General features: G+C 37.4%; 1 long non-coding RNA gene across 1 annotated transcript in view; it reads left to right on the plus strand.

Annotated features, from left to right (window-relative positions):
• Positions 1-12,690, plus strand: part of LOC118353357 (uncharacterized) — a 100,745-nt gene extending 88,055 nt beyond the window's left edge. Inside the window, exons 3-4 of the long non-coding RNA XR_004812157.2 lie at positions 9,941-10,042; positions 11,409-12,690. This is a non-coding gene — a long non-coding RNA (uncharacterized LOC118353357). The remainder of the gene's footprint in view (positions 1-9,940; positions 10,043-11,408) is intronic.
• The last annotated feature ends 665 nt before the right edge of the window (positions 12,691-13,355 follow it).

Genomic DNA, 13,355 nt, shown 5'->3' on the forward strand with positions numbered 1-13,355 from the left:
GCAGAACCTTGAATAGCATGACTCCAATGGCACCAGTCAAAGTCAGTCTATGTGGACTATCAGGAGCTGAGCCTGCAGCCATTTTGAGCAAGAAAATGCAGCCAGCTATTGCAGAGTCTTGAAGTATCACCCCTCCCTGCTGCTCAACAGCCACATGAATGTCACTCTCAGAGCAATGAATGTAGATTGAGCCTGAATTAGCTGATGGTGGTTACAGGGCCTTTAGAATTACCTTGAATCCTCTGTATACTCCAGAAAATGCTCCATTTATGCTTCTACCCACCTGAAATGACATCTGTGCTTCTTTATATTGTGATGTATAACACAACAATCACTCCTTAGTATCACGGTAATGTCTCTGTCTCATCATAACCCATTCATCTCTGCAACCCCTCCCACGTGGCTCCAGAGTCTAAACTCTACAGAAGCTATTTTCAGAAGTCCTGTAATAACATAGACATAATATCTGTAATGTACATTCCACGGTCACTTTCCTTCTGCTATGTCTGACATTTGACACTGTTGATAACATCCTTTGTTGTGAAGACCTCTCTTGTCTCTGGGAAGTTAACTATGGTCATTCTTTCTCCTCCCCTCGTTCTATATCTTTCCCAATGGGCTTTTTCCAAATTGCAGAACTTGGCCTTCCCTTGTTTTGTTTTATGCTTTCTCTCTGGGATCTCAGTCAAACATCCCACAGCTTCACAATCCCCAAAATTGTCACTCCATCTCTGACCCCACAACCCCCACATGCCTTATCAGGAGCTTTCTGTTTCCAACAGCCTTCTGAACAGTGCCATCAGGTGTCATACTTCATCACCATGGCATCAACATATTCTGAAACTGAACTCACCATCTTAGCCTACAACACTGCCTCCTTTTCTTGACATGCTTATTTTCATTCTTGGGAAATCAAGGTGCTGAAGTGAAAAATTATCTTTAATATTTCACTATCTCTCACCTATTTAACTAACCAGCCACTCAACCACATACATTCTTCCTTTCAATGGCTCTTATGTCCATCTTCCCCTTTTTCTCTCATTGCTATCACTTTGGCCATGAATAACCCATGCTAATCAGTATAGGGTAGAGAGCAAGAGTGCAGGCTCTGGAGCTGGGCCATTTATGTGGATTTCCAGCTCTACTCTTTATTATGTCATTTTGGACAAGTCAGATCATCTCTGTGTGCCTCCGTTCCTTATCCACCAAATGGACATAATTATAGCATCCATCCTATACATTTGTCAGAGGATTAAATTATTTGACGTATGTCACATACTTAGAATAGTCCTATCACATCAGCTGAACTTCATTCAGCTTTCATTTCAAGCATAGTAATGGAGAGATTTGGAGGAGTGAGAGAGAGAGAAGCATGTCTTGTTTTTTACCAACCCAGTTTAGCTTCAGATCTAGTTTCCAATCTCATCTCTGTGTGACTTGGAACAAGTAGCTTAATGTCTCTGAACCTCACTTTCTTTATCTGTAAAAGCTGGAAAGTAATAGCATTATAAATATGAAATGTAAGTATATGTGTTAATTGTTTAAGTCCTCATTTGAATTAGTCTGCATATAAAGAAAATACCTTATTTAAATGAAGTATCATAAATGGAATGTAAAAAGAGCGAATGAATGGGTGCACATGGAAAGTATGCAGTTAAGGAATATATGTTAGTAGTTGTCCTAAATCAGACTTGCTCATTCTCATCCTTTGGCTTAGTTAAAACTGCTACTTGCATATGCTTATCTTAACTCACTCTATCCTCCCATCTTTTTTTAAAAAATTAATTCAAGTATAGTTAATGCTCAGTGTTATATTAGTATCAGGTGTACAATAGAGTGATTCAACAATGCTCAGGGCTCCTCACAATGGTTATGCCCTTAATCCCCTCCACCTATTTCCCCAGCCCACACCCAGCTTCCCTCTTGGAACCTGCCTTCCCATCTTAAAAGGCCAACTGTGCTCCCTACATTTGTGAGATATCTCTTTTCAACTCAGAGTTTTCTTTCTTCTTTATAATATCTATAATGTATATTGTTAATTCAGGGTTTACTATGAACTGCCCTGCATTGTTAGTTACATTTTTGTGTTTGCATATTTATTCAGTTCAGCACAGAAATTAGGTCTTCATATTCCCTCTACATATAGAACCGACCTCTGCAAATAGCAGCTGTTTTTTGTGTTTTTAATTTAATATTCTGTGTAAAAAGGAACATTTGCCATGCTGACTTGTCATGTTATATGAATGCCATAGACTCAGGATGTCTCTCCTCCTTTGTAGAGGAAGCATTAACTACCCTCAGGCTTGCTGGGCCTTTTGAAGCCACATGGCAAAAGCTTCACTCACACCACTTCCAGCACCATGCTCTTCTATATAAATATGCTGTAGACTGATGCCCAATATGTGAAATCTGGTTGTTCTATACACTAATTGCAACTGCTTTCTCTTTGGTGGGAACATTCTAGTGGGCTCTGAAGAAAATAAGATCCAGCAAGGGCAAGTCTTACAATAAGTTATGCATAAAGCATTTTTTAAACAATCCCTAGAAACAGCTAGCTCTTTCCTCATCTGGCAATTTTGATTTGAGTTTTCTAAAGGCCCTGTAATTGGTAATCCTAAAGGCCTTATAACCAAAATACAAATTTTATGGTTTAAAATGAGATGTATTCATAGACTCTTAACTTGCCTTGTTATTTATTTCAAAGTGCAGACCACATAGATTTTGATGTATTATAAGTCAGCCTATTATAATGTTTAGGTGGTGGCCTAAGCTAACTCAGGCTTTCAGTCCAAATACATTACAAAATACATTACCCCTTTTTCAATCCTTTATTCAACAAATGCTTAAATGCTGACATTGCTGCTGTGGGCCACAGTCCCAGCATAGTCCATTAAGGAGGAAAATAGACCATTCTTGACATGCTTTGGAGATTTATTCTGGAATGAGGTTCAACGGCCATTTCAGAGAGCCTAAGGCTATGTGAGGGAATTTGGATCCACAGACTGAGGAACTTGAGGAGAACCTCTGCTTCCAATGTTTTGTTACTCAGCCTGAGCAAACATTAGATTTCTGGCATAGCCTCACATGCTGACCTGTAAGTTGAGGGCTTAGCAATTACCTGCTGGTTTTTAAGAGAGGTAATAAGCCTAACATTGGTGGATCAGTAACTCTATCATAATCATGCTCATGCTGGGGTACCTAGGTGGCTCTGGATTTCAGCTCAGGTCTTGATCTCAGGGTTGTGAGATGGATGCCCGTGTTGGGCTTCCCCTCAGTGTGGAGTTAGCTTGAGAGTCTCCCTCTCCCTTTGCCCCTCGCTGACACTTGTATGCTCTGTCTAAACAAACAAATAAACAAACAGAAAAGATCTTAAAACAATAGTGTTCATGCTGATTTACAAATCAGTCTACTGAGCATTTTATATACGCTATCTCATTATACTGTCATAGCAGTCCCTACGAGGTAGGTAGAAGACTGATGTCAGGTAAGCGACCTAGAATTAAAATGTCAGGGATATTATTTGAACCTAGATCTAGCTAGATACAAAGTTTCTTAAGCCAATATTATATTGCCAAATGAGGACATTTCCTGACATTGTAAATGTTTTGGTGGCTAAGTCCGACTTATTGAGGGAAAATGAATCCATACGTTTGAAAAATGTGTTTATTTGAAGAAGATATTTTAATAAGACCAGTAACAATGGAGAATTTCACCACATGGTGGAATGAGTGTATAAATATTTGAAACTGATTTTAGAATGCCCTGACTATACTGATTACCTTTCTATGTGTGTATTTGGTGGAAGGCAGTTATTGACTAGTAAGGGGCACAGAGAGTTGGAAATGTTTAATCTCCTTATCAGCGTTTACATGGGTGCACGCCTATGTAAAAATTTTTGACGTATATGCTTAAGATTGGTACACCACATTTGTAAGTTATATCTCAATACTTTTAAAAATTAAAATGCCTTAGCATATTCTGGCCTTATTGTTATTTAGTAGACACTTAGATCATTGCTATAAGACCTTTCTTCTTTACTAATATGAGTGTTTTATGCTACAAATTTTTCTTAAGCACTAATTCAGCTGTATTTTCTACATTTTGCTATATTATGTTATGCTCATTCAATTCAAAATATTTTCTATTTTTCCTTATGAATTCTTAATTGGCCCATGATCTAGTTAGTAGTGTTATTTAACTTTCCAACACTTGGGAATTTTTCTATTTTTAATTTCTAGTTTAATTCCATTGTGGTTAAAAAGTATACTCTGTATGCTTTCAATTCCTTAAAATGTGTTGTATGGTACAGAATGTGGTCTATATTATATGTGCCTGCAAAGAATGTATATTCTACTTTTGTTGGATAGAATATTCTGCAGATGTCAATTAGGTCAAATTGTTGACAGCATTTTACCAGTCTTTTACATCCTTACTGAATTTCTTCCTACTTGTTTTTATCAATTACTGAGAGAACTATTGAAGTCTCCAATTAAAATTATGTACTTGTCTTTTTCCTCTTGTAGTTCTACCAGTTTTTATTCATTTACTTGAAGATCTGCTAATAAGTATATAAAATTATTATGTCTTCCTGATTATTCTAGCTCTTTGTCATTAAGAAGTGGCCTTTATTCCTGGTGATATTCTTTGCTCAGAAATCTACTTTGTCTGATATCAGGATAGCCAATCTAGCTTTCTTTTGATTAGTATTTTCATAGTATATCTTTTGCCACCTCTCACCTTTTTTTGTTTTTATATTTAAAGTGAGTTTGTTATAGGCAGTACATAGTTGAGTCTCACTTTATTATCTAATCTGACAATGTCTGTCTTTTCATTGGTATATTTAGAGCATTTACATTTAATGTGATTACTAATATGATCAGGTTTAAATCTGCAACATTAACATTTGTTTCCTTAATGCCTTATCTATTCTTTATACCTTTTGCCCTGTTTTTCAGACTGCTTTTGAATTGAGTATTTTTATGATTAAAATTTGTTATTGGTTTATCACTTCTAGATCTTTTAAAAAATAATGTCGGTCCAAGCATTTATATTATACATATTTAATCAATTATAGGTTATTCTCAAATAATATAGTACTGCTAAAGGTAAGGTGTAAAATCCTTAAACCAGTATATTGCTAGTTCTGCCTCCCATTTTTGTGTTATTATTGTCATACATTTTATATCCTATATGATATAAACCCACAGTAGATTGCTACTACTTTTCATTTAGACAGTAAAATCTTTTACAGTGATGAAAAATAAGAAAAGATGTATTTTATATTAATATCTTCATTTTAACCATTCCTAGAAATCTTCATTTTCTTGTTTAGATCCAAATTTCTGCTATCATATTCATTCTGCTTAAATAATGTTAACATTTCTTGTAATCCATAATCCAGGTTTGTTGAAGATGAATTCTCTCAATCTTTTTCTTTTTGCCTGAACAAGTCTATTTTGCCTTCCTTTTTTTTTTTTTTTTTTTTTTTTTTTTGATATAGAGTGAGAGAGCATGAGGAGGGGAGGGCCAGAAGGAGTTGGAGAGAGAAAATCTCAAGCAGTCTTCCAACTGAATAGAGAGTCCAATGCAGGGCTCAGTCTCATGACCCTGAGATCATGACCTGAGCAGAGTCAGACACTTAACGGACTTACCACCCAGGTGCCCTTATTTTGCCTTTAGTTTTGAAAGATATTTTCACTGACTGAAGAATTTTAGATTGACTTTTTTTCCTTTGAAGTTTTTAAAGATGTCACTTCACTGTTTCTTGGCTTGCATGGTTTCTGACAAGAAATCTCTGGTAATTCTAATCTTTGTTCCTATGTTTGCAATGTGTCTTTTTTTTCTCTTACTGCCTTCAGATGTGCTTTTCATCTTCAGTTTTCAGAAATTTGTATCGATGTGTTTAGCTATGTGTGTCTGTGATGCTTCAGGATTATTCTACTTGGAGTTCGTTAGGATTCTTGGATTTGTGGTTTTGTGTCTTTTTTTTTTTTTTTTTTTTTGCAAAAATTTCAGCCATTATTTTTTTCAGCCAATGTCCACATTTCGTCTCTTTGGAAGAGCTTATTTCTCCTTACATTTTATACCTGCTGGTTGCATTGAAATCTCAGCTCCCTAGGGCACTCAAGGAAAATTCTGGTATCATAGTTTACCTAGGTTGTTTCTATTATCAGAGTAGAAGCAGCACTGTTTCCTAGAAGGAAGTGGAACTCTCTTTATTGGACACTTCAAATAAGTATCTCTTTGGTATATGAAGCTGTCAAACCTATGAAGGGTTTGAGATTTTACCCTACTTGCAAGTTAACTAAAGTAGTCTGCCTCTGCTTCAGGCATGCTGGCCAAAGACATAGGGCTCCTGAATAAGACAAAGGTTAGTTTATTATTCATAGCAATTAGGGTAAGCAGAATATCATTCTGCCCATTTCCCAAGCATTAAATCCCAGAGGGCAATAAGCAGAAGGCCAGATGATCCCTGCATATGCAGTGGGTTGTGTTACAGGGAAGCCCTGATTTTAAGGAAACCAAACATTTTATAATTGGCATTAGGTAGGTGTGCCCTTTGCTGTGATGAACACACTATTTATCCCTTGTTTGCTGTACAAATATAATTGAAGAGAGTCCAAAACAAAGGGAATCATCACTTCTGCTCCCAAAAGACACAAAAATGCAAGAGACTTATGGGGAAATTTCTCCCCAAAGAGATAGCATCTCTTGAGCTGATCTGTTTTCTCAATCCACATTCTCAATCCAATTGTATCCATAACTCAATTCTGTATTTCGTCTCACAGAGAATCAATTTCCATTCATTTCAATGATATTTATTGGGGATCTCTCATGTACCAGCAAATGTGCCAGGTAGCTGAAGATATTAGAGTGGAGAAAATAAATATAGTCTCTATTTCTCCAAGCTGATAAATAGGATAACTGGAGTCTTTCAGGGTTTTAAAATCCTGAAAGCCATACAAAGTCCTAATGGGCTAAACTACCAGGGATGAAAGAGTTCAATATTCAGACCATAATTTCACATGAATGCCACTTACATCTCTAACTTTGTCACAATTCCTTTTCCATTATGCACATCCCCATAGGAACTTTAATATCACACTGTGCAGTTTTTAAAAGCAAGAGCTGCATTTTATTATGCAGTGCTTTGTTGTAATTTCTCATAGACTTTATTACCACATAGGAGACACAAGAACTTTCTGTGCAAACTTGCCTTTAAAGGTGTTTCCTAAGCCTCACATGTTATTTCGTTAGAAAATGATACTTCATCCTGCTTTAAAAAAAAAAGAAAAAGGACTTCATTTATTTATTTGAAAGATAGAGAGAGCAAGAGTGGTGGAGCAGGATCAGGGGGGTGGGCAGAGGGAGAGGGAGAAGCAGACTCCCTGCTGAGTGGAGAGCCTGAGACAGGGCTCCATCCCAAGACCCTGAGATCATTACCTAAGCCAAAGGCAGATGCTTAACAAACTGAGACACTCAGGCACCCCCATCTTGCTTTTCAATAACATGGGAAAATATCCACACAATTTTTACCTGGATGTTTGCCACATCAGAAAGCTTTGAATCATTAGGCATAGCATGTAAATTCTGATATTTTATCACCAGCAACCTTTACACTTCATAAAACAGATATGGTGCTTCCTATTTCTGTACATGAAGGTGAAAGATAAAATTGAAGGAAGTTTGGATTTGCAAATGACTTGGAACCACATCTTGAACGCTATTTTTTAGCACATGTCCTTTTCAAAACAGATATAAAATGTAATCTTTTTTTTCTTTGTCTTCAACTGCCAGGAATAGGAAGATGATGGCATTTCATTTCTGAGAAAACATCACAGGTTTACCTATTTTCCCCCAAATAATGCCTTGGACTTAGTAAAAACCAGCCAGTAGGTTCTTTCTTTCTTTCTTTCTTTCTTTCTTTCTTTCTTTCTTTCTTTCTTTCTTTCTTTCTTTCTTCTTTCTTTCAAGATTTTATTTATTTATTCATGAGAGACACAGAGAAAGAGAGAGAGAGACAGAGAGATACAGGCAAAGGGAGAAGCAGGCTCCATGCAGGGAGATGTGAGACTCGATCCCGGGTCTCCAGGATCACACCGTGGGCTGAAGGCGGCACTAAACCTGCGCTAAATCGCTGAGCCATCCAGGCTGCCCCAGTCAGGAGGTTTTCTTAGAGCTTACCCATGGACTTTTAAATTCTATAAATGCATATATGTATATACCAATATGCCTACATACACGATTTAAACTGTGTTCTTTATTCATTTGTGCTTAATTATATGTCCTGATTAAATGTTTCTGTGCCTGAGGTGTCTTGTCAAGACAACGGTTTAAGTGCTGACCTTTGAACCTAGGAGTTCTGTTTTACCAGCACTCAACTGTGGAAGGGCCAAAGTTCAGCTCTCAATTCAGTGTGCTGCTTGATTTAAATGTGAAACTTGGCACTGAGTGTCCTCCTGTGCCTGGTTATTATTCTTGGAATGCAAAAGGTACATGTTTTTGTAATTCTCTAAGGAACTCCTCTATAGCTTTTCCAGAACCTAAGTCAGGTTTCACTTCCAGGCTACGTTCCAAGTCCTAAAATTCATTTTTTAGCAGCTCTCAGACAGATGGGTGCTATTTTTGAAATCCATATGGGCTTTCCTGTCTGCTAGGGTCTATTTAATGGTCTACATCACTACTACAGAAATATACTTAGTGCATTTGTTCTTCCCTTGTTGCACAGAGGGCTCTAGTTTCCATCCAAAACACTGAAGCTGACCTGGGGAGGAAAGGGAGAGCAAACTCATTTGTAAGTGAACTTTAGTCAGCATTTCTGAACTTCCACAGATTCCGTTTCAACGTTTATTGGGAACTTCAGACATTAGCAATGCCTATAGCTACCCAGGCAGCCTAGGAGAAGAAAATAAGAAGTGAATATACATATGCATATGCTATGATGTTTACAGCTGGTAAATTCTAAATCAAAACCTATAGATTAAGGTTTGGGGAATTAAATTACATTTTAAAGGCAATAGGGGAGCATATGAAAACAGCATTCTAAGTCAGTAAAAAAATCTTCTATAGCTAAAAGACCATTTGGTGTCTGTTTTATAATCCCTTGTTTTTTGGAACTCTGACCTCACCTCTCTGAAAATCATGCATCCTATAACTCCTCCCATTCAGAACATAACCCAGAATCACAAAATTAGCCAAAGGTAGTGCTGCAAGCTAAAATCAACATCTCCGTGTCCGTGCACTAAAGCCCAGGACCTTAAGTCGGAGGCAAGCCCCAGGTCAAGACCTATTCATCTGTAGTTCATGCACAATTCTAAAAGCTATCTCCTATTCATTTTTTGTTTGTAAAACTTGGCTACGGCCATCATAACAAGTGCCACAGGCTTATGAAACAAAAGATGGATTAAACAAAAGAAATTTGTTTTCTCAGGTCTCAAAGCTGGAAGTCCAAGATCAGGGAGTAGGGCAGTGTTGGTTCCATATTGAGGTCTCTCTCTGTGATTTGCAGGTGGCAGTCTTCTCCCTGTGTCTGCACATAGTTGTCCTTTAGGAGTGTGCATAATCTGTGTCTAAACTTCCTGTTTTTATAAGAATACCAGTCATATGAGATTAGGGCTCACCCTTAAGATCTCATTTCACTTAATTCTCTCCATAAATACCTTATTTCCAAATACAGTTACATTCTGAGGTAGTGGGTGGGGATTAGGATTTCAACGTATGAATTTGGGGGGATACAATTCATCCCATAATATTATTAGCTCTGAAACAGAAACCTGAAATAGTAACTATAGAAAGATATGACATTAATCAGGTGTACCAAGAGTAGCAATAAGCAAAAATCCAAAGACAAGAAACAGGATTGCAAATTTATTTTAAAAGCTCATGTAGGTCTATTGAAAAGCACAAAAGTCTGATGCAAACATCCTTCATCTCTCAACAGGTCCTGGATCATCTTGATATAACCATAGAATTATAACTGAGTGAAAAGTGGAGTGTTCATCAAATAGAAGCAGTGATTTGTTATAGAATGACAGATGAGAGCGTAAGTCTTAACAGCATCACTTGAACAACCCACTTAAACTCTCGAAGTATTTGTTTTCTCATTAGTATCATGAGAATAAAATTATTTGTGCAAATGCCAGAGATAAGAAAGCCATGTGTGGGTAAGTGTTTCAGAAACTGATAAGCATTCTACCAGGAATAAGTTCTTAGATCCAATAAGAAGACATAAAAATTTGTGTTGCGCGTAAATAGGATCTAGATTTACATATCAAAAGGATCAAGGAGGGAACTGTTGAATTTTTAATGAAGCATAGCCTTAGTCATCCAGAAAACTGATTTTAAATAATAAAAAAGCTAAGTCAATTTCTAAGAGTTCTTTCAGGATTTATTGCAATGAACTTTCTTAAGACAAAGCATTACTAAAATAACCAGATGAGGTCCTTCTGACTATATTGCCCTGTATTCAAATTCAATAAATGATAGCCATAAGAAGTAACATGATATAAGAGAGAGTTCTGCTCTGTAAATAAAAGAAATTGGATTCTGATTAGAACTTTCAAAGACCTTAAGCTCCATGTGTTTTTCTGGGTTAGTTTCCACTTATTTAAAATAAAAGAATAGAACCAGAGGGGTTTTGTGGTGTCTTCCAACAGTAAAATTTATGAAGAGCCATTTCCACTTCCTTTGTTCTCATTTCATAGAATTGGGGAAGATGTAAAAAGGAGATGGTCTCTACTTACTTACCAATTAATTCCCTTACCCACCTCTACCTACAATTTGTGGAGATATGAAGAGAATATGAATGACCAGGAAACCTGGTCTCTATCTCCTCAGCCACCTGTCATGGCAACCTTGACTCTTTGAATGAGTGTAAGAAGGCTGTTCCTTGTGTAGGGACTTCCAGAACAACACAGGATTGTTATGTCTAAATCTCACAATGGGTAGGTTGCTGTTTTAAGGTGCTAAGTCCTCCTTAGCAAGGTACCACCAGGCCCTACTCTGTCAGAAGTGTTTTAATCTCTGCCATTCAGAAGAAACCAAATAAGCTGACAGGGGACAGCATGTATGCACATTGTGTCAAATCAAATGTGCCTTTAAATGCTGTCAATAATTTAGTCACTATAGGAAGCTAGTGCTCTCAGATTTCTCTGCCTAAAGTCCTAAGAAGAAAGCCCTTATCTTAGATGGAAGCACATCTAAGAGTCCCTCTTTGCTTGAAGACAATAAGTATCCACCACGTTAAAAATAAATTCTTCAGGGGCATCTGGGTGGCTCAGTGGGTTAAGCATTTGCCTTTCACTTAGGTCATGATCTCAGGGTCCTACTCCCTGCTCAGGGGGGAGTTTGCTTCTCCCTCTCCCTCTGCCCTTCCCCCCACTTGTGCTCTCTCTGTCTCTCTCAAATAGATAAACTCGAAAGAAAGAAGAAAGAAAGAAGAAAGAAAGAAAGAAAGAAAGAAAGAAAGAAAGAAAGAAAGAAAGAAAGAAAGAAGGAAGGAAGGAAGGAAGGAAGGAAGGAAGGAAGAAGAAGAAGAAGAAGAAAGAAAGAAAGAAAGAAAGAAAGAAAGAAAGAAAGAAAGAAAGAAAGAAAAATTCTTCAATTCTTCTACCCAAAGCAGTTAAGGATTTGAGGATGGCACCAGAAATGGTTATCAAGCAAGCACTTTCTCAGGCTGTAAGTGATACAAGGTTGCACATGAGAAGATCAACTTCACTGAGCTCATGATCTAAGAAAGAAAGAACAGTTTGAAGTGCTAATACCAAGGACTTAGGAAATAGGGCAATGCTTCTGCAGTAGAGCATGCAGGGATACAGACTTTGAACTCCAAAGACAATTCAAATTGAATATACCAGCAACCAAACTCATTATCCACCACCCCTTCAAACCAATTCTTCTAAGTCACCCAAGCAAGAATATAACCTCCCCTCCCATCCCTAATGAGTAACTAGGACCTACTGATTCTATCTCCTAAATATTTCTGAAATCCATTCTGTTCTCCTGTTTTTATTACTACTACCCTAGTTAAATGTCTCTGCCTGCCTCTTGTCGTACCAACCTGTAAATCATCCTTTACACAACCAACAGATTATCTAAATAAAATACAAATTCAACTGTATCATCCTTTTGCCTAAAGCCCTAAATAGCTCCTCTCTTTCTTCCATAGAAGTCCAGCCTCCTCAGAAGGGTATATAAAGCCTTATGTCATCTAACCCCCTCTGATATGGCCACTTTACTCACTTCCTTTAGAACATATCAAATCCAATTCATTTGTATTTTCTTACACATTGCTTTAATACACTTCATCTTAGAAAAGCAACATAAATGCTGATCATTTTATAGTATAGGTACCTTAAAATAATTTATGGGTTCTCTGAAACAGACAAGTTCTGAATAAGTTTAAGTGGTAAGAGCTGTGTTGTTCCACTGGATCATCATTCGCTAAGCTAACCACCTAGGTTTCAGGACTTTACAATGAGGATAAAACCCCATATTTAAAAAATATAATGACAGTCTTCATAAGCCAACAAACTGTTCTCTACTACTATAATCTTTCCTCTATACCAGGCAAAATTATAGTAAGATAAATTAGTTTAAAGAATACAAATTTAGAAATAGCAGAGAGAAAATCTAATAACGGTATTTTGATAAGCCTTGTTCAGTGCAAGGCATTTCTCCCCATGGGCATAAACTGATACTGGGGTGGGATAAGGGCGGGGGTGGGAGGAACAAGAGCTACTGTCCATGGTCCTGATACGAAAATACACACCATGACTTGGTTGTTCTCTGTGGGCCATATCCCTTCTCCCCCACATCTACCATCCTCCAGCATCCAAGAATTATATCAATACTGCTAGTTGTAGTTTTTTCAAATGAGTCAGTGCTTTAAATGAGCACCATTATAGATTGTGTCCCTCTAAAGGATATGCTGAAGTGCTAACCCCCAGAACCTGCGAATGTAACCTTATTTGGAAATAAGGTACTTGCCGATGTAATCAAGTTAACATGAGGTCAAACTGGGTTAACTAGTGCTGTTATAACAAGAGAAAAATTTGGACATAGATACGCAGTGGGGAAGGCCATGTAAAGACAGAAGTGGAGACTGGAGGGATGCATCTGCAAATTAAGAAGCACCAAATATTGCTGGCAATCTAGCTGGCAACCAGAAACTAGAAGAGATGAGGAAGGATTCCTCTGCCAGAGCCATCAAAGAGAGCATGACCATTCCAATGACTTGATTTCAGACTTCTAGCCTCCAGAACTGTGAGAGAATACATTTCCATCATTTTATGCCACCAGTCAGTGGTCATTTGTTAGGGAAGCCCTGGGGAACTAATAAAAGTACCCTATAAATA

This window comes from Canis lupus, chromosome 35 (assembly GCF_003254725.2).
Source record: "Canis lupus dingo isolate Sandy chromosome 35, ASM325472v2, whole genome shotgun sequence".
Lineage (NCBI taxonomy): Eukaryota > Metazoa > Chordata > Mammalia > Carnivora > Canidae > Canis > Canis lupus.